The following is a 26,695-nucleotide window of genomic DNA, read 5'->3' as shown; positions in this document are numbered from 1 at the left end:
CATGCTATGTGCGGCTCCCTCTTCTCTTATCCCCTTGCTTTGTAATATTTTATGGACCGCCCCAAGCCCAGCCTCAAGTGCATGTGTGCTCCTTTCGACCCAGCCTCCCCGTTGCTTCCTCACCCCCAACGTTTTAAATATTCTTCTATGGGTTCAGCAGCAAATTACATTGGGGCACTGTGCTTACTTCATTTCCTAGGAGTCCACATCGGTGGTGACGCATGTGCGTGCCTGCAAAATTATGCATCTGCCACCAGCAGCTACATCATTGTGCCTTTTTGTTTCAGTAAATCCTGCACAGCATCAAACAAGCAACGGCAACATAAATAGGTTGTACCTTTATAATGTAAGTACCAAAGTGTTTAGTTCACCAACGTTTGCAAAGTATTGCTTAACAAAATGTAAATGAAAAAACATGGAGGAAAAACAAACCCATAATGGTGTATTCCATGGCACTGAAATTATGAAGGGACTAAACTATGCAGCAGAGTTCATAAAATTATACTGCAGGAAAAGGCAGGTTAGGCAACCTCATGTGGCACATTTTGAGATAGTATTAAGTTATATTTTTGTCACTATTTCACGTAACTCTGTAGGGGCAAACGATTCACTTCATTAGTACCAGTTTAACATCCAAATACAGTAATACCCAACTGAAAGATGATCAACCTTTTCATTTATTTTAGTAACTTACCTGTTTAGGCTACAACTGTCTTGTTAAAGTCTGCAAATTTTACAGCAGGTGATGGAGGTGGCATATACAGCAAATCCCTAGTAATGAGGAAAAGACAGAGCCTGCAGAATTGCACAATTCCAGTAGCCCTTCGTATATTATAACCGTAAAGTGAATGCAATGTTTTCAATTGTTATACATTGCTTGGTTTCGTTTTTAACCCCTTGCCTGCTGATGACGGAACCACTCCGTCATCAGCGGCGGTGGTGCTGTGCTGATGACGGAGCGGGTCCATCATGGCCCACTCGGCTTTCCTGCGCGGCGCGAATTCAGCGCCTGCGCTGAGCGTTCCATTGAGCGGGGCGGGCCATGACGGAACCGCTCAGTCATAAGCACAGCGCCACCGACGCTGGTGACGGAGCGGTTCCGTCACCAGCATGCGGCTGCCCCGCCCCCTTAGCACTGCGGCAAAATAGCCGCCGCAGTGAAGGCGTTAAATAAGTTTTACTTAGGGAACTTTGAACATAATTTAAAAAGAATAAGGAGTGTCAAAATGTAAAAAGAGACGCTTCTCAATGCCTAATTTACTTTCCTCAAGATTCAGGAATTTGGTCTTCTGCAGCAGCCGAGAGAGCAGATTTATGGGCCTCCAGCAGAAGTGTCCTGGAAAGTATACCTTCTGCCTCAGATGCCAGTTGAATGAATGCAGCAGATAGCACTTCCCACGGCCATCAAAGCCTTTGTGTGCCTAGGGTTCTTGTTCATGCAATATGTGGAATGCAGGAAATAAAACTAAAATAGTCCTTAGAGTCTGCTCTTCAGCCACAACCCAGCAAAAATATCAATGTGGCTGCGCTTTTACAGACATGCTAGGATGGTAGGGAGTGCCGATGGTAGAATTATATGAGGGGTAGAAGTAGCACTCTATGGCGTGAACTAGAAACTACATGCACTTTGTGCCGTAATGAATAAATAATGGCTCTGTTCTGCCCTGGAAGTAAAGGAGTGGAGCAGCAAAAAAATGCCACCACTGCGTGCCAACTACAGTTTCTTGCTTGACTCTTTCTGTACCCTCGGACGAAGAGCAAAAAACAAGGGAAGTATCATTGTGCAGATCTCTAAAATTGGACCTTTACAGATGGTAAACAGAGACCATTCCACGGAAATGGGAGGTGGAGGAATGTGAGGAATCTGCAGTTAGAGCACCCACCATAATGTGTGATATCGAAAGTATGCAACTTGTTCTCCAAACGATACTTCCAACTACAGAGTTGTCACCTTTGGAATAGATACCAAAACAGTACCTCCCAAGGAGAAGCATTTGTGAAGGGTGCTTAGACCAATGTGTCTTGCAGGACATGAACGGGAAACATACACTTCCTGTCAAACTTGGATATCAAAGTAGTGGGGCTTCATGAATGTGTGTAATGACGAACGTGTCGCAGCCTGACAGAAGTCCAGAACAGGCACTCTGTGCACCAACTCAGTGGATGCAGCCTTGGACCTAGTAAAACAAACTCAGTCCTTCCAAGGCTGCTTCTTTGTCTATGCATACCAGCTCTTAATGCAGAGTATTATCGACATTGAAAAAGTCCTCTTCTGCACTGCCTTACATTGCCTCACCCCAGAGAACCACACAGAAAGCTGATCTTCCATCCAATGGTATTTGATGTGCTTGATTAAAATACAATGGAGTCACCCCCCTCATTCGAAGAGTAAGGCGGAGCATAGATGATGGGGAGGGGGGTGATGGATCACCCAATGTGAAAAGGAGTCACAACTTTTGGACAAATGACCTTCTTGGTCCTCAAAATAAGTTTGTCTGGGGAAAAAGGTGTTGTGGTAAGGCTGTTCCGAAAGAGTTTGGGGGTTACTAATGTGATGAGATTAAGTAAACGAAATGAGAAAGACAGTTTTGAGAGTGTGAAGTTTGCTCGGAAGGGGAACGCATGCAGAGTTAGGCGCTGAGGGAATCACCGTCACACACGGATCAGCTGCAGGGGCGGCGGACATATTGAGCAGGTACTGGGACACAGCACTCTTGTTGTTGCCTCCTCGGGTGCATAAAATGAGGCAGCCAGCACAAGCCTTTCAGACCTAGCAACTTTGTCTCCTGAGGCGGAAGCCGGGAGCTGTTTTAATTGTACTCCGTTTTAAAATCTGATTTGCGCCGCATTTGCTACTTACTTTGCTTATTTTAAAATGCATCACCCCTCCTTTCCACTCAGCCGAGTTAGGCGCTGAGTGAATCACCGTGACGAACAAGTTACTTACCTTCGGTAACGATATATCTGTAAGAAACACTAGTTAGTGTTAGATTCCTTACCTTAGAATATCCCCAGGCGTCAGTCTGGATCCGGAAACTTTTGCGTAGCAGTACCCCTGCGCGTCAGTAGGCGTCGTCTGCAGGCGTCCCCTGCGGCTCCGCGTCAGTCGTCGGCGTCGTGCTGACGTCGCTGGAGTATATAGACGCCGCCTCCGCGCGCTGACGTCAGTTCTTTGTACACAGCTTTTCTGCGCCAGGAGACGCAGAGCCATGAGAGAACCAACACTGGTGCCATGTAAAACTAGGGCCCTGAAAGGGATGTCCTTAACCCTAGGTATCAGTTCGCAGAACGGGGAGGATGGGTGGGTTCGGTAAGGAATCTAACACTAACTAATGTTTCTTACAGATATATCGTTACCGAAGGTAAGTAACTTGTTCATCTGAAAGAAACACGTTAGTGTTAGATTCCTTACCTTAGAATAGATACCCCAGCAATACCAATCCCGGTGGTGGGTCTGCGAACCAATACATTCCTACACCAGAAAGTCCTGGAGGACAGAACGGCCAAAGAAGCCATCCCTCCGGACTTGACTGTCCAGGCAGTAGTGCCTCGCAAAAGTGTGCAGCGAGGCCCACGTAGCCGCCTGGCAAATGTCCTGCAAAGGGACTCCCCGGCCCAAGGCAGTAGTAGCCGCCGTGGCCCGAGTGGAATGGGCCCTCAGCCCAACAGGAGGCTCCTTTCGAGCCAAAGAGTAGCATGCTTTGATGCAGAGAACGACCCATCGAGAGATGGTCCGTTTATGGACCGCCCGTCCCTTCTTCGCACCCACGTAGCCAACAAACAGTTGGTCATCCACCCGGAACTGGCGTGTGCGATCCATATAAAATGAAAGCGCACGTTTTGGGTCCAGACGATGGAGCCGCTCTTCATCCTTTGAAGGATGCGGAGGCGGGAAGAAGGAAGGGAGGGTGATGGACTGCCCGATGTGAAAGGCCGAAACAACCTTGGGCAGGAAAGAAGGTCTAGTCCTCAGAACCACCTTGTCAGGATGAATGGACAAGAAAAAAGGTTTGACAGAAAGAGCCTGGAGCTCACTCACCCTCCTGGCAGAGGTGATGGCAACCAGGAAAGCCGTCTTTAAAGTCAGGAGACGGAGAGGGCAAGAATGAAGGGGCTCAAAGGGAGCACACATCAGAAAGGTCAGAACCAGGTTCAAATCCCACTGAGGCATCACAAACGGAACAGGTGGATACATGTGAGTGATGCCCTTCAAGAATCGAGTTACAATCGGGGATTTGAACAAAGAAGGCTGATCAGGAAGCCTTAAAAAGGCTGAAAGGGCAGAAAGGTAGCCCTTGATAGTGCCCAGAGCAGAGCCCTGCTGGGCAAGAGAAAGAAGAAACAGAAGAACCTCAGAAAGAGGGGCAGAAAGAGGGGCAGAAAGAGGATCCACAGCCTTTGCTGTGCACCATGCCACAAATCTGTTCCACCGACAGGCGTATACTGACTTAGTGGAGGGACGCCTGGCTGCCAGAATAACATCACAGACTTCAGGAGGCAAGTCAAATGGCCTCAACTGCCGCCGCTCAATCTCCAAGCATGGAGGTGGAGACTGGACAGGTTCGGGTGGAGGACCGTCCCCTGCTGCTGCGACAGAAGGTCCTCCTGAAGGGGCAGGCAGATCGGGGGACCGACTGACATGCTGAGTAGCTCGGGATACCAGTACCTTCGAGCCCAGTCCGGAGCCACAAGGATAACTAGGGCCCGGTCGCGCCTGATCTTCTTCAGCACTCTGGGCAGAAGTGGTATAGGCGGAAAGGCGTATAACAGACCGCAACTCCACTCGCGCCGAAAGGCGTCGCCGTGCGAGTGCCGTCTTGGAAACTCCAACGCGCAGAACTGATGACATTGCGCGTTCTCTTCTGTGGCGAATAGATCTAACCAAGGCTCTCCCCATTGCAGAAAGATGCCTTGCGCCACGTCCGACGGCTGAGTTCGTCCGCCCTGGCGTTCAGAGAACCTGCCAGGTGTTGAATCGTCAGAGTCACGCCCTGACGTTCCAGCCATTGCCAGAGGCGCAGAGCCTCCTGGCAAAGGGTCCACGACCCCACTCCGCCCTGTTTGTTGCAGTACCACATGGCGGTGGTGTTGTCGGTGAACACCTGCACTACACTCCCGTTGACAAAGGGGAGGAATGCCTTCAGTGCCAGACGAATCGCCCGCAGCTCCAACAGGTTGATATGGAGCCGGGACTCCGCCGGAGACCAGATGCCTCTGATCTCTGCCTCTCCCAAGTGGCCACCCCAGCCCTGGAGGGACGCGTCCGTCACGACAACGTGCTCCGGTTGGGGAAGGGAGGGGGATCTGCCTCTGACCCAATCGCGGTCTGTAAGCCACCACTGCAGTTGTCTCGCAGTGCCCTCCGAGATCAAGACGTGGTCGGACAAGTTGCCCTGATGCTGGGCCCACTGAAACTTCAGGTCCCACTGCAGAGCCCGCATCCGCCACCGGGCGTGATGCACCAGAAGGATGCAGGAAGCCATCAGTCCCAGCAGCCGCAGCGTCAACCTGACCGAAACCCGGGATAGCGGCTGAAAGATGGGGATCAAAGCCTGTATATCCCGGACCCGCCGTTCCGGAGGATAAACCCGAAACTGCGCCGAGTCCAGAACCGCTCCGATGAAAAGGAGCTTTTGAGAGGGACACAGGTGTGATTTCGGCACATTGATGGAGAACCCCAGGTCGTGCAAGAGGTCTGCCGTCATCTGAAGGTGGTGGACGACTGTCTGGGGCGAGCCCGCCTTCAACAACCAGTCGTCTAGGTAGGGGAAGACTGAAACCCCCAACCTGCGCAGATGGGCTGCGACCATCGCCATCACCTTTGTGAACACCCGTGGGGCGCTGGTAAGGCCGAAAGGAAGCACGATAAACTGAAAGTGCTCCTGGCCTACCGTGAACCGCAGGTAACGCCGGTGGGCCGGCAGGACGGGGATGTGAAAATAGGCATCCTGCAAGTCCAACGCTACCATCCAGTCTTGTGGGTCTAGAGCAGCCAAGACCTGAGCTAACGTCAACATCTTGAACTTCTCCTTCCGGAGGAAGCCGTTGACGTTCCTTAGATCCAAGATAGGACGTAGGCCCCCCTTGTCCTTCTTGGGCACCAGAAAGTAGTGGGAATAGCAACCACGCCCTACTTCTGGCCCAGGAACGCGCTCGATGGCCCCCTTGGCCAAGAGGGCCGTAACTTCCCCCTGCAGAAGTGTCAAGTGGTCCCCCGACACACGGTGGTTCTGCGGTGGCATGGCTGTAGGAGTGGTCTCGAAGGGGAGGGAGTAGCCCCTTCGGACGATTTGCAGCACCCACCTGTCCGAAGTGATCGTGCGCCAGTGAGCGTGGTGATGGCGAACCCTGCCACCCACTGGCGTCACATGGGGCCGAAAGCACGGACTAGGAGGATTTTGAGGCAGATGCTGCGAGGGGAGGTGTGGCCTGACCCCGCTGTTGTCCCCGACCGCCACCACGGCGGTTTCCACGGCCGCCACCGCGTTGAAAGGATTGTTGCGGCGCGTGGCTGGCAGCACGTGTGGGGGCGCCCCTTCCTTGGCCACGAAAGGGACGAAACGAACCCGGTTGCTGACGCTGGGTCGAGAGACCCAAGGACTTGGCCGTGACCCTGGAGTCCTTGAAGCGCTCCAGCGCGTGGTCCGCCTTGTCACCGTACAGGTGACAGCCATCGAACGGCATGTCCATCAATGTATTCTGGACATCGGCCGAAAAGTTGGCGGATCTCAGCCAGGCGTGGCGACGAATCGCCACCGTCGTTGACATAGCTCTTCCCAGCGAGTCGGTCGTATCAAGACCACACCGTATCGAATATTTCGCTGCATCTCGGCCCTCAGCCACAGCTTGACCGAGTTTTGCCCGCACCTCCATGGGGCATTCCGGCAGCAGTTCCGCGACCGTATCCCACACAGAGTGGGTGTAGCGGCCCAAGAGGCAAGCGGTGTTGCAAGACCGCAGGCCCAAACTAATGGACGAGAAGACCTTCTTGCCAAACTGGTCATACCTCTTGGATTCCCGGTCGGGCAGGGCCGACGGGAATGCGGACTGGGAGGTCGAGGCCTGGATCACCAGACTCTCAGGAGTGGGGTGGGTAGACAGGAACTTGGGGTCGTCCGGACAAGGACGGTGGCGCCTGGCCACGTTCCGATCAACAGGCGCACCTGAAGCGGGCCTGGACCACGTGCCCAACAGAACGTCTGACAAGGCTTCATTAAACGGCAGCAGTGGCTCCTGTGGGCATGACTGCGGTTTGAAGACCTCAGTGAGGATGTTAGGCCTCACGGCCGCGACGGGGAGCTCAAGGTGTAAGGCCTTGGCAGCCCTCATCAGCACCACTGAATATGCAGCTCCCTCCACCGATGCCACGGAAGGAGGAGAGACCAAACCAGGGTTAGGAGAGTCGTCCAGACCACTGGCATCCCCCAAGTCACCTGTCCAGTCCGGGTCATACTGGCACTCGCGTGACAGAGGGTCCTCGGACCCCTCCCAACCTTCACCGAACTCTTCATCTTCTCCGTATTCGGAGTCAACGATTTAGACCGGCTCCTCGGGGTTCATGGGCCCCACCGGCGCCGAGCCCGGCGTCGAGCGACGACGGTCCGACTCCGCGTCGGGGAAGGTAAGGGGACGGCGCCGCCCGGAGCCGGCGTCGGAGCCCCGTTGCCGGCCGGAGCCGGCACCGGAGAACCGGCGCCGCGCGGGGACGGCGTCGGGGGTAACCCCGATGGTAACTGCGCCGGAGAGGCCGGAAGACCAGCCGGCGCCGATCCCGAAGGCCCTTGCGGCGCCGGGGTCGGAGCCGTCGGCGGCGCCGGGGCCGGAGCACCCGACGGCGCCGAGGCAGGGACACCCGAACCGCTAAGGCCCCCAGACGGTGGCACTGGGCCAGAAGGCGCCGTAGGCCCCGTCGGAGCACCGAGCGCCCTCATGGCCATGAGGAACGCCTCGATCTCCTCAGGCGTCGCGCCGTGCCCAGGGACCGGAGGGTATGAGGCAGGCCGCGCCGGCGACTCTCGCGGAGCCGCGGGGTTGGGGTCACCCGAGCCCCCGGCCGCATCGCGCGAGCGTCGGGGGGGAGTCGGGGGTACGATGACGACGCCCCGACTTCTTGTGCTTCTTACCTGATGAGCCCGACGAGTGGTGTCGACTTCCGGAACGCTCGGCGCGGCTCCGCAACCGCTCCCTCGAACGCTCTCTCGACCTCCGGCCGGACCGGGACCGCTCCCGACGTGGGGCCGACACCCGGAGCTCCAGTAGCTTGCGGGACCGCTCCCGCCTAGCCTTGTTGGTGAGGGCCCGGCAGTCGACGCAGGAGTCCACGTCGTGGTCGGGGCCCAGACACCGGAGACAGAGGCGGTGATGGTCCGTGACCGACATCGTGCGCTCACAGTCATCACAGTGCTTGAACCCAGGCATCCTATCAGGCACAAGAGTGAAATAACAATTCGAAAAACTTGGTCAAAGACCGGAGTACTGCTCTTCAGATCTGCGTCCACTGGCGCGGAAAAAAGAAGAACTGACGTCAGCGCGCGGAGGCGGCGTCTATATACTCCAGCGACGTCATCACGGCGCACGACGCCGACGACGGACGCGGAGCCGCAGGAGACGCCTGCAGACGACGCCTACCGACGCGCAGGGGTACTGCTACGCAAAAGTTTCCGGATCCAGACGGACGCCTGGGGATATTCTAAGGTAAGGAATCTAACACTAACGTGTTTCTTTCAGATACACGGATCACCTGCAGGGGCGGCGCACATATTGGGCAGGTACTGGAACACAGCGCTCTAGTTGTTGCCTCATCTGGTGCATAAAACTATGATGCCAGCACGTACGCGCAGCGGACGCGTGCAACAGGCGCACGATGGCGCGCCAAAGGTAAGCCCGTCTGCGCCACGACGAGCCCAGAGGTGCCGCACAAGTCAGCCTTCATGCCCCTGATGTCACCCGGTTAACTTACTCTGGCTCTGCCTTACTGGACTTCAGAGCCAGAGCAATTAATGAATCCGTGGGTAGTATCTGTTGCCCGCTAAAGCTCCCTGTGGCCCAGTAGCTTGTAGCTCTTGCAACTTCCATACTTTCGCTGACACTACAGGACTGGACGGCCTATTTAACAAATCCCAATGAAGTTCGAACTCCCCCAAATATTTTTTATGCAAGGCACGCTCACTTGTTAAACACTCTATAGAGGTATGGGACATGATTGTCTCCCACTCCCCTGATGTTTGTTTTATCACGGAAACCTGGATGACGGCGACTAATCCCCCTGCAATCTACCTGGCTATTCCAGAGGGATACAAAATTATTCATTTAGATAGAGTGGGTAAAACGGGCAGCTGAATCACCATTGCCTTTAAAAACCACCTAAAGGTTCAATGGCTGTCCTCCATTACTAATGACACCCTAGAACTAGGGATTTTTCAAATCACCTGGTCCCCCTCGGAGGTCTGGAACAGCGCCTTAGTTTATCGTCCACCTGGCCCAAAATCAAACTTTGTAAATCACCTGATTGAACTTCTAGCCATGCAAGTCCTCACCTCCACAAAATTTATCTTACTTTGCGATTTCAACTTCCATGGCGATGACATTGCAAATCCAGAGGTTAACAAACTGGTCTCCAGCCTCAACCAAATGGACCTGGTCCAAAAGGTGGAAGGCCCTACACACCAGGAAGGCCACACGCTGGACCTTATTTTCACCAATATGGAAGGTCTGAGTTGCCTCTCCATCTCCCCTCTTACCTGGACGGATCACTTCTTGATTGTATTCATGAACGAAATTCAGCCTGCCCCCTTTTATCCTGATTATCTACAACAGGAAAAGAAACATCGAGGCAGACCGTGGCATAAACTCACTTTGGAGGCCTTTAACATGGCTATGTCGCGAAACAAGGAAGAAAACAAAAATAAAAATAATAAAGACAGTACCTATGAAAGTGTCACGGACAAGTTGGCCAACTTTAACTCAATAATGACTTCCTCATTTGACCTAGTGATCCCCCAATCAAATCTTAGCACGATCCAGAAACGACCTTCTGCTACCTGGTTCTCAGGGGAACTAAAAAATGATAAAGCCAGGTGAGAGCACCTGGAGAAGCACAAAAAGTCATCAAGACAGACTAGTCTATAAATTATCATCAAAATATCAAGACGGCAATAGGTTCATATATCCTGAACCAAATTGAACTTGCGATCAACTCCTCTAAAGCCTTATTCAACATAGTCAAAGACTTTGCGACACCTCAGGCATGGAGTTTGCTCTAGGAGGAACTGTTAGTGTACATTTAGCCTTGTGATAGCATATTTGAATACACTTTACAATCCATCTAGCAATTCCTTCTTTAGAGATGGGATTGCCTTTGTGTGGGGGAGAGAACGATACAAATAGTTGTTTTGTCTTTCTGAAGGATTTAGTTCGGTCTGTGTAATATAGTAGAGCTCTTTTAACATCTAAGGTGTGTAAAGCTCTTTCTGCAACAGAGTCTGTTTTTTGAAAAAACACTGGTAACTCTACTGATTTGTTTAGGTGAAAAGGAGTAATCCCTTTTGGTAGGAATTTTGGATTGGGTCTAAGAACCACTTTGTTAGGATGTATTTGGAAAAATGGTTCTATTGTGAATGCTTGGATTTCACTAACTTTTCTGAGAGAGGTAATGGCAACAAGGAAAGTAGTTTTCCATGTTAGGAATTGCAGTTCACATTTATGTAATGGCTCAAAAGGGGGTCCCATGAGTCTTGTAAGGACCACATTTAGGTTCCATACTGGAGCAGGTGGTAACCTGGGTGGGATTATTCTTTTTAATCCTTCCATAAATGCTTTTATTGCAGGTACTCTAAAGAGAGATAGATGTCTATTTTGTAAATACGCTGCAATTGCTGCTAGATGCAGGCGTATGGAAGAATAAGCCAAATTGGACCTTTGTAAATGTAGAAGGTAGCAAATGATATTTTGGATGGAAACGTCAAAAGGATCAATGTGATTGTTGTTACAGTATATTGCAAATCGTTTTCACTTAGCAGCATAGCATGCTCTGGTAGTGGGTCTTCTAGCTTCTTTAATTATATTCATACAGTCTGGTGGTAAGTTTAAGTAACCAAACTCGAGGACTTCAGGAGCCAGATCGCCAAATTCAGTTGGCTTGGTTCTGGGTGCCTTACTTCTCCATGGTTCTGTGTTAACACGGATGGCGTGAGCCGTAATTTCTGATGTGGAACCAATGAGAGATCTAGTAGCGTGGTGAGCCACGGCTGATGTGCCCATGTGGGGGCCACTAGTATCAGTTTGAGAGACTGTTGTCTGAGCGTGCGTACTACTAGTGGAATGAGTGGGAGAGGCGGAAAAGCGTATGCAAATCTGCCTGACCAGTTCATTCATATTGCATTCCCCTCCGACCGTGGGTGTGGAAACCTGGCGGCGAAGGTTGGGCATTTTGAGTTCTCGTGGGTGGCAAACAGGTCTATTTGTGGATGCCCCCACATTTGAAAGAATGGTTGAAGTACTTGTGGGTGCAACTCCCATTTGTGAATCTGTTGTGATTGGCGACTTAACAGATCGGCTATCTGGTTGTGAATCCCTGGAAGGTGTTCTACTGTCAGATGTAGGTTTTGAGGGCTGGCCCATCTCCAAATGTTCTGTGCAAGTTGGGACAGTTGCAGAGAGTGTGTCTCCCCTTGTTTTTGTATATAATACATGGCTGTCATATTGTCCGTTCGGATTAGGACAGCTTTGTTTTGGACTTGAAAAGTTTTGAAGGCTAGGAAAATTGCTAGCAGCTCTAAATGGTTGATGTGGAACTGTTTCTGTTGATTGTTCCACTGACCCTGTGAGGTATAATGCAGGAGATGGGCTCCCCATCCTGTGAGGGATGCATCTGTAGTGAGCACTATCTGTGGAACTGGATCATAGAACGGCTGTCCCTTTGTCAGATTTTTGGTGTTACCACTGCAGAGAGCGATATGTACGGCTGTCTACCAACACCAGGTCTGTGAGCTGACCTTGAGCCTGATTCCACTGTTGTGCTAGACATTCTTGTAGTGGGCGCATTTGCAGTCTTGCCTACGGAACTATAAAGATGCAAGATGCCATCATGCCTATTAGTTTCATGAACACTCTGGCTTGTAGAGAGTGCTGGCATTGAAAAAGGGAGACTAAGTTCTGAATACTTTGAATCCTGGCTTGACTGGGATACGCTAGAGCTACCGATGTGTTTATAGTAGCTCCTAGATATTGATGAACGTGCGAAGGCTCTAGGTGCGACTTGGTGTAGTTTATCGTAAACCCTAAGTTGTGCAGTGTTTGATTTGTTTGTTTTGTGTGTTGTGCACACTGGTTGTACGATCTTGCTTTTATGAGCCAGTCGTAGAGGTAGGGGAAAACGTGTATTTGTTGTCTTCTGAGATGTGCTGCCACTCCTGCTAAGCACTTTGTAAACACTCGTTGTGCTGCTATGACCCCGAATGGAAGGATTTTGAACTGACAGTGTCCTTGTATGACAAACCTTAAATACTTCCTGTGCTCAGGATGTATTGGAATGTGAAAGTAGGCGTCCTTTAGGTCCAGTGTGGACAGAAAGTCTCCCTGTTGTAGTAATGGGAGTACCTGTTGTAAAGTGATCATGTGAAAATGATCTGATTGTATGTAGTGGTTGAGGGGCCTGAGGTCGAGAATTGGTCTTAATGTCCCGTCCTTCTTTGGAATTAGAAAATACAGGGAGTAGACTCCTGTTCCTTGTTCTTCTAACGGAACTACTTGAATAGCATCTTTTTGTAGAAGTGCTAGAACTTCCTATTGAAGCAGAGTTATGTGTTCTGCAGACATTGGACGCTGCCTGGGTGGTATGTTTGGGGGGGTTGCTGTGAGTTCTAGGCAGTAGCCATGTTGGATAATTTGTCTTACCCACCTGTCTGTTGTGATGGAGTTCTAGACAGGTAGGAACAGTAAAAGTCTGCCCCCCACAGGAGTGGAGTGCTGTAGGGGAGGCAGAGGGTAGTCACTGTTTAGGAGTGGGAGAGGAGCGGTTGTTGTTACTACCTCTACCTCTTCCCTTGTTGTTATTGCCTCTGTATCCTCCTCTAAAATAGCCTTTATTAGAGGAGGTCTGCGTGTGTGTTTTAAAAGATGATGTGTCTGCGCCGGTCTGCTTGGAGACTCCTCTATAAGAGGAGCGGCGAAAAGAACCTCTAGTTTGGGTGGATTGTAATGCCCCCATAGATTTAGCGGTGTCTGTCTTTCTTCATCTTTTCTAATGTATTATCTACTTCCGGCCCGAACAATTGGTTCTGATTAAAGGGCTGGTTTAGGATGGTAGTTTGTACCTCTGGCTTAAAACCCGAAATGCGTAACCATGCGTGACGCCTGAGAATAACACTATTGTTCACTGCTCTGAATGCTGTGTCAGCCACATCTAGTGCGCATTTAAATGAGGCATTAAAAATTAATTTGCCTTCCTGTAAAAGTTCTGCTGCCAGATCCTTGTGTTGATCTGGTAGGTGTTCCATTAACTTTTCTAGTTGATCGTAATGAGCCCTGTTGTAGCGTGAGAATAAAGCCTGTGTATTTGCAATGCGCCATATGTTTGTTGCTTGTGCAGCAATTCGTTTCACTGAGGCATCAATAATTTTGGACTACTTGTCAGGCGGGGGGGGGGGGGGGAGGGGAGGGGGGGGGGGGGAGGGGGGGGGGGGCCGGGGGTCCCCCCAGAAGTTTGAGAATTGGCCCTTTTGTGTGCATTTGACACTACCAAGGAGTCTAATGGCAGATGACCCTTAATGTATACTGGATCAGCTGGTGCTGGCCTATACTTTTTCTCTATTCTAGGATTTAACACCGTACAGGATCTTTAAAAATATCTGGAGCATGTCTAATGACTCCCTTGATAATTGGTAATATTTGGGTAGACCTTTGTGACTGTTTGAAAGTGTCTAACAAGAAGTCCTCCTCAATGGCATCAGAGTGCATAGGAACCCCATGGTAAAGTGCAGTTCTGTTTAATAAATGATTAAAACCAATACTATTCTCTGTAGGGGAAGGTTTTGTTGGGTGGTACTGAGGATCAGGGATGTCTGGTGCATTATTTGGTGCAAATATATATGCATCATCATCCTTATGGTATTCTGTGTAAACATCCTCATCTAAAGGGTATGTATGTGGCTCTGGAACACGATCCCCCCCCCCCCCCCCCAAATCATACTCTTCATCAGTGTGGTGTGATTATGCAGGAGATTGAATGGGAGAAGTTATAGGTTCCCCATATAGAGTAATAGGAGAGGAAGGGTGCATTGGAGAAGTTGCACAGTCCTTTTTGGCAGGAACCACAGGTGTAAGTGGTGTGTCTGCTGGGCTCTTCTTATAAGGAATTGCTTCCACATGTCCAGTTTTTGGATTAATATGGACCTTTTTCTGTCTAGGATCTGGTCTAAACAGTTCTTCCTCTTCTATAATCCTCTCCAGAGGAGATTTTTTCGGAGCCGATAGAGGTTTTTTAGTACTCTTTGCCTTAGGAGGAGTAACTGAGTCTTTTGGCAATGTTTTCGGTGCCGAAGGTTGTTTAGCCTTATCTGGGGTCTTTGGTAGCGATGTTAGAGGTTTCGGCGTGGAGACAGGTTTTGCTGGGCCTGTGGCGTCGGAAACTGGCTTCCCCTCTTTGTTTTTAGAACCGGAAGGTTTCGGAGTCAAAGCTTTCGGGTTTGGAACAGGTTTTGGCTTCGGCACTGATGGTACGGGTGCCGAAGTGTTCTTGTCTTTGGGCGCCGAAGGGTGTTTTGTTTTCGGTGCCGACGAGTCCTTCCGTGTCGAAGGATGTTTTGGTGCCAATGGAGGAGGTGTAACTGGCACATGGTGTTTCTTCGGTGCCGAGGCACCGGAAGGCGTATTTTCTTTCCTCGGAGCCGGGCCCGAAGGCGGGGCGTTAGAGGGTAAATGTCGGTCTCGGCTGGGGCCCATGGGCGGAGTGCTGACTGTTGCCTTCTGTTTGGGTAATGTCTGTCGTGCAGGGGCAGATGTGCTCACGGATTGTCGAGATGGAATCGAATCGTCCGAATCCTCTGCCCCTGATATTATCTGGAGATCAGGCGAGTCCTCCTCTGCGCCGAGTGGAGCCTCGTCCTCAGAGATATCTTCGATTGGATATTCGTCCTCGGAGAAGTCTTCTTCGACGATCTCCTCTTCAAAGATGGCCTCCGGTGCTGGTCTCCTTATTTCGTGTCGACGGGCCCTCCGATCCCGAATGGTCTTCTTCGATCGGAAGGAGGCACAGGCTGTGCAGGTCTACTCGTCGTGTTCTGGCGAGAGACAGAGGTTGCAAACCTCGTGATGGTCGCTATGAGGGAATTTTGCTCGACATACCGGGCATCTCTTCAATGGAGTTCTGTTCACGAGGCGTAGGCCGCATGGCGCCAATGGGCCCAACGGCCCGCGTCGGCGCACCGGAATGTAGCTGGTGATGTCAAAAGTCTATTCGATGTCGAAAGAAGTTTGTTTGAAGTTTCTCGCTTCGAAAAAGCAGAAAAAGTCTTCTCTAGCCGGAGTGGAAAACTTTCATCCGAACCCAGTGGTGGAAAAAAAACAATCTGAGGATGGAGTCGATGACCATGCGCAGTATTGTCCAAGGGAGGAGTCATCTATCTCGTGACTACAATAGACTTCTTCCAAGAAGACAACAACCTGCAATCATCGAAGCCCAACACCAGGTGGCGATCTATTGCTAAATGTAGGATCTGCAGCTCATATGCCTCGAACAGTGTTTTACAAGGCGAACTCCCGTGAGTAAATACCACAGGAAGGTGGTTTATATTTTCAACTGTATGACAATATAATAGGAAGGGAATTTACATTGCACACTCTGACAATTTAAATAAGAAGGGGATTGATATTATATTCCTATCTCGGTCTACACCAGATAATGTTTGCTATCTCTATAGGGAGATTTCTGATTCATGTCAATGTATGCTTTGAGTCTTCCCAAAATGTCCGATGGCTTTCTCCAGACGGACACCACATAGTCATTATTAATTACTTCCACGTAAAAGCAAATAGGTTAGCTTGGATTATTAAATATAGTGACAAAAGCAGCAGCCTTCTTATTTAGCATTTTTTGAGCCTAGAGGCTTAAGAGTTATGTTTTTAACATAAAGGAGCACATAGGGTTTTCAGATAAGTTATACTTGGTGCTCCATACAGACCGACAGCACAACATATTTACAGGGCTAGTTGATGCTCCATATATCTGTAAGATACATGATTTGAACCCATGTCTAGTCTGCAAAGCCCCTAAATGAGGGGTATCAATTAATAATCCAGGCTGAAATATTGTAAATATTTGTCATTTTGAATAAAGTCATTATTTGTATTTGTCAGTGCATTAAATAACTTTCTTTTAAAAGAAAAAACATTAGTGGGACATTGATTTATTGTATTCTATTTATGTAGTATTTAGTTGTGAAGAGATGAAAGTACTTTTAATTTTTGTAAGTAAAAACAATGCCTATAGATAAAGAATTATTGTGCACTTTGCAGAACTAACGTTTTTACTGAACCCCTTTAGCCGCTTTAGTGTGTCCTGACTTTTTAAGAACAGTCTCAATTCCTGACAAGTAGTACTAACTGACTTTCACCTTGAACTCCAGGAATGTTTTGATTCAGATGCATATTTGATGACCAATAACAGTTTAACACACAAGATGATGGACGGAATGTTGCACATTGGCAAAACATGCACCCCAGTCGAGATCTGGGTTTAATCCATCGTTCAAACAGGGCCATATGCAAATCAGTCTTGACCCTGTGCCTCAAGGGAACAGTCCAGCCCGAACTGCCAAGCCATGTCTTCCCTGGAATCGAACACCCTAGGACCGGTTTCTGGCTATCAGCCGTCATCAGCCAGGATAGCTTGACTTCAGTGGTTTAGTGAGCACGGGACCCACGTCTGGGCACACCCCTCCACAGGGGGCGAAAAGCAAAACAGTTTAACAGTTTAAAGCTGAATGTTTTTAGAGTTTATCCTTTTTAGGGCTGCCATTTGGTAGTTACTGACTCATGGCCAAACCACAGCATCACCTACTATAACCAACAAGCATGGTCATAGCCAATAGGTCTCGCTTTTGGGACCTTATAAGTATTTACTTATGCAGCACAATATCCTTGGTGCAACAACATCAACTGTTGCATGGCTAAATACTTATAAGATCCCAAAGGTGAGGTCTATTGGCTATGCCAATGCTTGTTTTTAAAGTAGCAGAATCAACAGGTGGTGGAAGCACCATGAAAGGTCTGAAGGAGTGTTGAAGCAACAAAAGTGCGATAGTGGCATGGAAGAAACATGGGGGAGTTTGAACAGAAGCAACACTGAGTTTGAAAGTAGCAACGTGGAGGGCACAGGTGGGGGGGAAGCACTGACGGGGAGAGAGGATGAGCGTGCTTCCATGCGGACTCAGGGCAGCAATGGTGAAGAAGCTCACGAACAAGCGCTAGAGGGAGTGGGTCAGGCAGAAGCACATGGGTGACCGAGAGTAACACTGACTGAGAGCGAGAGAAATACACCAGGGAGACAGCTTAAAAGACATGCACTCCCATGCACTGCTTGAACACAAAGGAAACAAGAACAGCTGATGTGGTTGCTATGACGGATCTTCGAGCCTGGACAGGTGCAGACGCTGAACTTCCAGTCTGAAAATGGACGTCACAGTAGATTACTACACAGACGAAGCCACATGTGCTATGTGAAGGCGAATCCATTTGCTTCCCCGCCATAACTCACGGTTATCGAAAGAGAGCTAAAGTGACACAATTTATACAATGCCCGATGCTGAAGTTGCTATAGTCTAAGGCTTTGCTTTATCAATCAAATCAATGGACACATTTTGAAACCTTTCGCAGATATGATTTTACACAGAAGAGTGGTAACGGTCATACACTAGGCATCTGATAATTTGTTTTTAAAACAAAATACGAGATCACTTCCGCAGATATGTAAACATTATATACATGTCACAAACGTCATTCTTAATTCGGTTATAGGATGTCTGCCTATCATATAGACTTAGCAATTGACAACCGTTGTAAATTGGAGGAAAGAAAGGCATGGTCCAATATGACGACTCCAAGCCACCAGTCCTCTGTCTAGCTCTGTGCACTCGCCGTGCTTGGCTGTGACACGACCCGCTCGGCCGAAGGGTTGGAACGTAGCCTCTTTGGGATGCGGCCGGACTCTGGTACGCGGACAGCAGCTGCAGGTAAGCAGATATCGACAAGGGCAAGTGTCCGAACCGAGTGGGTGGTTCCTGGCTTTTTGTGAGAAGTGGTATGAAACTGCACGAAGGGCGGGACACTTTTCGGGTGCCACTGTAACCGGCGCCTGCACATGGGTTGATTATAGGGAATCGCCCCTGCCCTTGCACCCACTGTGTGTGACTGACTGCGGGCAATGTCTTCAGCTTTATTGCTTGTCCAGCACAGCCCTCAGGTTGCTGGCCTAGTCAACTTTTTGACAAGCCGCCAGGCACGCATCGAATACGTAACTTCCGGCTTGACAGAATGTAAACAATGACACATTAACAGTTACGACCCACACTAAACAAGCACGCAAGTGGTGCACGTGCTCGCGCAACAACGAGCCATCTCTTTTGAAATATCGCGCAGGGCACGATATTTCAAAACACATTGCGCCCGTGCGGGTAACCATAAGCATTAGGCCGTGGGAGGAGCAAAGGCAGGACATGCACATGCCTTTGCCGAATTGTGTGCTGTCTTTGTTAGAAAGACGCACGCCAAGGCCAATAGCCTGTGACAAAAACTAAAGCATTTTTTAAGCCCTTACATAAAGTCTTGCAGCGCATACGCACTGTGCTAGGCTTGACAAAAAAATGTTGATGTTACTTATCAATGCTGATCTTTTCTTCGGCCCATATGTCAACAAGATAGCAGATATACTACTTTGAAGCTGTTAAGGAATATTCTTCCTTGCCTTCAAGTTTAAGGGACAACGGCGGTGATCCAAGCAGCTATCTCATACTTGTCAGATTACAGGAATACAGTCTTGTTAGGCTTATCTAGTGATCATATCAGTTGCCTTCGGACTGTTCATAATAAGACTGCAGTGATTTCTACTTAATTTACCACAGCATGGTTCAGTTGAAACCAAGTCGGAGTCCACTGAAACCAAGTTGGACTTACTTCACTGGTTACCAGTGAATAAACAGATCTTGCTCCAAGACTATGCATTGTGTACAAGGCACTTGCTGGAGCTTGCCCTCAGCATCTCAGCCATATAGGCCCTCTCGCATGCTTTGCTTCTCTTCTCATGCATTCTTTCTTGTGCCTAGGTTCCATCAAATTAAAGCAAGCAGACTCTTTTTAGGTCGAGCTGGAGAAAGTAATGCGAAGCATTGCGTCCAGCTCGACAACTAATGTTGCCAGTCTCCTGGGAATCTGAGACAGGGGTCGGGCACGCGAGGCGATTGGTGTCTGGACGTGCACGTCCAGGCCGTCGCCGTGCACATCCCCTGCCTCACAATCCCTGAAGTGCACAAACACACACATGCACACGCAGGCAGGCACACACACACACGCAGGCAGGCAGGCAGGCACGCACACACACACACACACACACACACGCACACACACGCAGGCACACACACGCATACACACACACACAGGCATACACCCCTCCCCCACCTCACCGGGCTCGCATCTGGAACACGCCGGGCTTCTCATGGGAGCCCCGCAAAACACTCTAGCTCCTCTGCCAGGCCAGCACAAAGCGGGGCTCTCCCCTTAGGCATGGGAGCACTGCTGGTCTTCACCCGGGCCCGCCTCCTGGGACCCGGGACTTCAGCTGCCACTTAGTTTTCGCTCCGGGCCTCGCTACTGAAAACGAAACTTACGAATGGCGCGCATGCGCAGGCAGCCCCCGCCCTCCGGTATAAAGACGCACATTAGGAAACCAAGTTAGTAATATTAAGGGATTCGCACGCACTGACCAGATTTCAGTAATATCATTATGGTTCAGTGGTTGCATACCGCGTATCTATTTGGGCCCTAACCTCCTAATTCCGAGTATTATCCGCCTGGTCTTTTTGGTTTAGTCTCCTCTAGCACGCATGCGCTCTCCAATTACCGGAGCGCTGACCATCCGGTCACTGGGTTAGTGGTACACTCATCCGACGTGATTGTCGCTCAAGCATGCGCGTAGTTGTCATTTCCTCAGCATGTGCCCTGCCACAGAGACCACACTTCCGTGTATAACTTCGAACTGAAGGAGCATTTCCAGATTTTGGGTCCTGTAGACTGGCACGACCTAGGCAAAGCGGGCGGCTGGCTATCAAGCAGTAAGTGGCGCAGGACGCATGGTCGATACAAGGGATGTCTCCCTATGGGTGAAATCGTAATGACCCCCGTTTATCTGTTTCCCACCCACCAGCGAGTGACTTTCAGTCACCGCCCACCTGCCAGGACCCATGCTGCAATACCGCTTCATTTTGAAACGTAACCCTTCTAACTTTATTCACCCCCTTTTTTACTTCCTAAGATAGTTGCACTATGTTCGTTTGGGCAATAACTCGAGATCATACTACTGACAAATAGTCACAATGAATACCGGTCACCGGGAATCTGCTCTGCGTCGATTTAATTTCCTTGCGCACAACACCCTAATTAGTGTATCGGCTCACACTGCAAATTTTATTTTAATGCCGGTAATAAGTAATTATGACTGAAAACCTGAATAGGAGGCATTTCTAGGTCAAATCACTCGTCCACAGGGCCAATTAAGATATGTGATGGTAGCAAAAATGCCCCAAACCAGCAATTTTGGATTTTTTTGTCAAATCGAACAATTTATGACTAAAGTAATATATTGTAGGAAAGTTTCAAAATGACTTTCATGTGCAAAATGAATATTCCATACACCAAAAAATAAATCCTGAGTGAAGTCCTGCCCTCTCTTGAAATGTAATGCATCTGAAACAGTTACAGCAACAGATTTCTTACAGTGAGCAAGAGGGACACGTGCTCCAGATGCCATCCTAAACCACACAAATGTATGGCCTAACGTTAGTCGAAGGGAAAGAAAAGTTCATTTTGAGAAGTGTCCTGTGGCACAGCAGCTTCACTTTCGCTCCCCTGTTATCCCATTATAACTGTTTCCTCCACATTCTTCATCTCCACTCCCTTCCCCACCGTCTTCCCCTTCCTTCAACGCTGTTGTCCCCTCTCCTTGTCTCTTTCCCTATTACCTACCCACTGATCGTTTCTCTATCTGCCCGTCGTCTCCCCGCCTCGACTTTCCAATTCGCTCACTTCCCTCTCTTTCTCTCTCTATCCTATTCTCCACACCATGTCGTCTATGTGTCTCTCTTCACGTTTCTTTTCCATCCTCTAGTTTCACTTCTCTCTTGCTCTGTTTACTTTCTTCTCACTATCTCTTCTCTCCTTTCTACACACTCTCCTCTTCCACCTCTCTTTCGTACTAGCTGTTTGCCTCACACATACTCCTCTTCCCCCTCCCACGGCTCGCTCTTAGTTCCACTTCTTTCCTTTCTTGCATTTCTCGTTCTCTCACCTTTCTCAGTAGTTAAACTTCTTTTGCACCTTATCTCTCAGTCGCCTGTTAATCACTCACCCTCACTCACCTTTACCCTCACAACCCCCACACCCCCCACCCTCACCCCCCACCCTCTCACACACCCTCACTCACACCCCCTCACTCTCACACCCCCTCAGTCACCCTCACACCCTTTCACTCACCCTCACAGCCCCTCATCCTCACAGCCCCTCACCCCCACCCCATTTCAGCCTCACACACCCTCACTCACACACCCTCACCCTCACACCCCACTCACACCCCCTCACCCTCACATCCCCTCACCCTCACCAGCATAGCATAACAAAACATAGCAAAACAAAAAGCATAGGATAGCAAAGCATAGCATAACAAAACACAACAAAACATAGCATAACAAAGCACAGCAAAACAAAGCACAGCAAAACAAAGCACAGCAAAACAAAGCACAGCAAAACAAAGCACAGCAAAACAAAGCACAGCAAAACAAAGCACAGCAAAACAAAGCACAGCAAAACAAAGCACAGCAAAACAAAGCACAGCAAAACAAAGCAGAGCAAAACAAAGCAGAGCAACACTTAAAAGCATAGCAAAACAAACCATAGTAGAACAAAACATAGCATAGCATAACAAAACATAGTAGAACAAAGCATAGCATAACAAAACACAACAAAACATAGCATAACATAACAAAACATAACATAACATAAAACCAAGCATAGCATAACAAAACATAGCATGGCATAACAAAACACAACAAAACTTAGCATAACAAAACAAAGCTTAGCATAGCCTAAAAAAATATAGCATAGCAATGCATAGCATAACAAAACAAAACATAGCATAACAAAACAAAACATAACAAAACATAGCATAACAAAACAAAGTATAGCAAAACACAACAAAACATAGCATAACAAAGCATAGCATAACAAAGCATAGCATAACAAAACATAGCATAACAAAACATAGCATAACAAAACATAGCATAACAAAACATAGCATAACAAAACATAGCATAACAAAACATAGCATAACAAAACATAGCATAACAAAACATAGCATAACAAAACATAGCATAACAGCATAACACAACAAAAGATAGGATAGCAAAACAAAACATAGCATAGCATACAGCATCACTCCGCACCACCACAGCATCACTCAGGGGCACCACAACATCACTATGTGCTACCACAGCATCACTGAACGCCACAACATCACTCGTTCGCGATCACATCACTCAGCGCCACCACAGCATCAATCTGGGCAACCATTGAACACCTTGTTCAAATATGTTCTCTCAATGTTTCAAGCTTTATTAAAAATGTAACAAAAAGATGTTAATATTTCACTTCTGTTCTTGGATTTTTGTCACAATAAAATACATTGAACATAATCTTTACAAAAGTTATTCACAAAAGTTTAAGCTATTGCCAATATAAATTACAATAGCTATTATTTAAGTATTAATTCTTTTCAAAAAATTTAAGCCATTGTTATTTGTAATATCAATACATGTAAGTCACGTAAATACAACACATTGCATTACAAATGCTATAGGTGTCACATTTGCGAAAGTTAAAACTATTGGCATTGTAAATGACAAAGCTATTACTTTCGCTATTTTCAAAACCAACACAAATACAAAATTTGTCACTCAATACCAATAGCTCAAACTTTTCTAATGCGAGACCTATTGTATTGCAAATGCTTGTTTGATTCTAGCTCCTATTCTTAGTACAATAGAGGTAAGAGACTACGCACATAAGCCGATGGTTGAGGCAATCTTATTAACACCACTATCCACCAGGCAGGCAATAGGGAATCTAAACACACAAAACTGTTACGGAAATCAACTTTTGCTTTTTGCAGTGCAGACCTATTCTGGATTTAAAAGATTAGCTTCAATTGAAAACTAAAATATCACCTAAAGGGGTACGCGGAAACAGCAGATTTTATCATAAAGACTTTTTTTTAAACTATTCTGCGCTGTGACCTTTTTTCTTATGACCAGGTTTACAAGAAAGGTTTGCAAATGAGTGATCAGATGGCCAAGTGGCTGTCCTGAATAGGTCTGATAAAGGAACATTCCCAATAACTAAGAAAATGCGGGAAGTTTTCCCCCGAGGTGTGTTCCACATCGAGGTTAAAGGCTTATTAAAATGAAAAAAGATGTCACATACAAACATATACTCATCAACCAATTTTGGTACTACAGAACTGTCTTTCCTGGGAAATATGGAGCATGGCGGGCAAGGAACAAATTGTTATGGCTTTAGCCTCTTTTATGTAACATACATCACTCGCCTGACATCAAATCAATTCAAAAAATCAAAAAGCTTTTTCCTTTGCAAAATGCGGAATAGGAAATTTAAAAAAAGCTGATTTGTCATATGATGAATATAAAGAGAGGACACATCCCTTTGACACAAATGTAGGTAAACAAAGAAGAAGACCTTATCTCAATATACCTCTAGATCAGTTTGTCATATCAGAAGTGCCTGAATTCCACTCCCCCTGTGTAATGAGGTAATAGCCACTCAAAAAGCCACCTTTGGTACTGTGTCCAAAGGCTCAACTGACAGTTGCATTAACAGGATAAGACTGTATTTAGGGTCCATCAGGGTGGAGCAGAATGCTGCGAAGGCAAAGTTGTGTGCCCCTTTAATTTTATATCCTGGTTATAAAAGCCTTTTTAAAGATAGTCAGCACCCCATGTATACTCAAATGGTCTTATAAACCGCCTGGCTACCTCCTAACAAGTATAATACTGAAGTATGTTTGAAATGTATCAGGGCAACTGTTTGACATCAAGAAATGAAAGCGAAGTGGCTGGCCTTTAAGCTTCCATTCAAGTAGCCATGCATCTTTGAGGTAATGCAATTTTAAGATATTCTTCAGAGGCTAGGCTGTCTAGATTAACAAATTAAGATCTGAATGGAAGACCTGTCCCTGGTGCAGAAACAGTAAATATAGCGATATGAAACAAGATGAGAGCCCCAAGGCTGGAACTAAGAGTACAGTGGAACTGGGTTGGCATATGAAAAGGTCCTTAATGAACTGATAAAATGGTGCAATACCCTGAGGCAAAACTTGTGAATACCAGGTGCAGGGACATAATTGCTCCCTGCAAGGTAAACAGTTGTATTCCCCTGTATCCTCAATTATTTTGGCCATGACATCACAACAATCTAGCATGTGTGCACAGGCCTAAACTAGTCCCATGTAATATGAGGTCCAGAACTTGTACTGGGACCTGGAGAAGCACTAAAAACATGCCCTTATAATGGGTTTAGAGTCCATGCCCTGGGAGTATCAGGTAAAGCAATGGTGGTAGTGTACAGAGCTTTGATACTTTAGGAGTGTGGCCACAAGTTTTTCTGTGTCACACCTACTAACAAAGACATGTGGTGCACCCAGTGATGGTAACCCAGTTATTTTCCGTGCTTCATTTGTACAGATTTTGAATATTCCTCTGATGAGCCCATAGAGCCCGAAATGCATTGGGATTGATCAATTGGAACCTCAATGTTCATGACAAGCTACTATTCTATATTCGTGGAACTAACTTTACAGTACACGTGTCCACTATTGATATATGAAAATGAATTTATGAAAAAATAAAGAATAAATTCAACTGTTGGACTACATACGGTCTAAAGAGTTATTGAACGGGATCTCTCAACACGTTTGCAGAATAAGCAGTGCACTGAGGGGACGTCTACCCTTGGGGGACACTTCATAAGATATATTAGAATGCTGAAGGACCAGAGAGCGATACCCGATCTGCCCGCAAACTGTTTAACTTATTGAACTCAAATCCTACCATTTGAACATAGGTGTGCATGTACTACCTCTGATTATTTTGACTTTTCTGTGTCAGGTACAGGAAAGTTAGGCAGGTCTCATGTAAAAACCAGCTGTTACATGAACCTCAGAACCATGCGCAGACATTCCATTTGTGTGCTAAGTGCGTGTGAATGCAGTGAGTGTACAACACATGTATGATAGTAGGACTCTGGGTGTGTTAGGAGTCCGAGTATCAGAACCAGTGGGACCCATTCTGGCTGGCCTCTAGCTTAGCATGCCACATGTCCAAGGATCATTGAACTTCTACAGGCAATGGAAGTATAATATCACAAACTTAATCAACTCAGCAAGAAGGTGAAGATCAAGACACTGATGTGAGGAAGGATGGAGACAGCGATGTCTTTAGAAATTCAAAGAGGACCTGGTTAGCAATGTGATGTGTGGGGCTGCAGTTTCTTGTTCAAGGTGAGGCAGCTTCTAGGCAGGCACTGTGCTTTTGTCTGTCCCAGATTACTGCATCAGGAAGTCTGATGCCAGATGAAGAGATCTCACAAATCAAGCAAGAGAAATAACCATGAGCAGTCTAGCATGCAGCCATAACCCAGCGGCCTGGTGGTGGTGGTACCAACTCCAGACAAATCACGCATGGGAACTGCTGATAGAACCAGATTTCCGGTCCAAAGGCCACACCTGCCAAATGAGCAGCTTTTTTTCATCCTGGCTCAGAGGCGGCATCTGTCCGTAATGAGCCCCTTCTAATCCGAGCCCAGAAGCAGCATCTGTCATGCCAGGCAGCCACCAACAAGGCCTTTTGTGCTGCTCATCTGCTGTGGCCCAAGCCCTAAGTAAAGCTGCCATCACGGACCCATGTCAACGGAGCCATCACTAAAAGTATTGTCTAGAACCTTCCTGCAGTCCTTCTGACATTCACTTGCGGCAACTAGCTGAATGATGGGCACTGGGATGCTGTATACTTCAGAAAGCACTACATACTCAAAAATATATTAAATAAATGGGAAGGAGTTTATTTGCGGGCTAACAGAAGTAAAAGAAGCAAATTAGGTGCCCTGTAAAACTTAATTTAGGGACACATTAATTTTTCAAAACATCTTGCAATAAATGTGTTAAAATATCATACCTCAAAATTCCAAGTGCATTTCAATAACAAGCACCTTAGTACATCTGAAGCATGTTATTTACAACTAACCATTTAAAAAAAGTAATGTAGAAATGATCATGCCTTTTCACACTCTGACAACAATTTCAATAGTGAACTACGAGGCAAGTCAGTTGCTACGTGAAACCATCTGGGTGTTCAGAGTTACTATA

At 47.8% G+C, this 26,695-nt stretch overlaps 1 protein-coding gene across 1 annotated transcript in view; it reads right to left on the bottom strand.

Moving 5' to 3' along the window:
* The window catches only part of ATXN7 (ataxin 7), a 344,046-nt gene that overhangs the window by 148,178 nt on the left and 169,173 nt on the right, over positions 1 to 26,695 (bottom strand). The window lies entirely within an intron of this gene.

This window comes from Lissotriton vulgaris, chromosome 9 (assembly GCF_964263255.1).
Source record: "Lissotriton vulgaris chromosome 9, aLisVul1.2, whole genome shotgun sequence".
NCBI classification, from domain to species: domain Eukaryota; kingdom Metazoa; phylum Chordata; class Amphibia; order Caudata; family Salamandridae; genus Lissotriton; species Lissotriton vulgaris.
The sequence above is the reverse complement of the archived record's forward strand: the minus strand, read 5'-3'. Positions and strand labels throughout refer to the sequence as shown.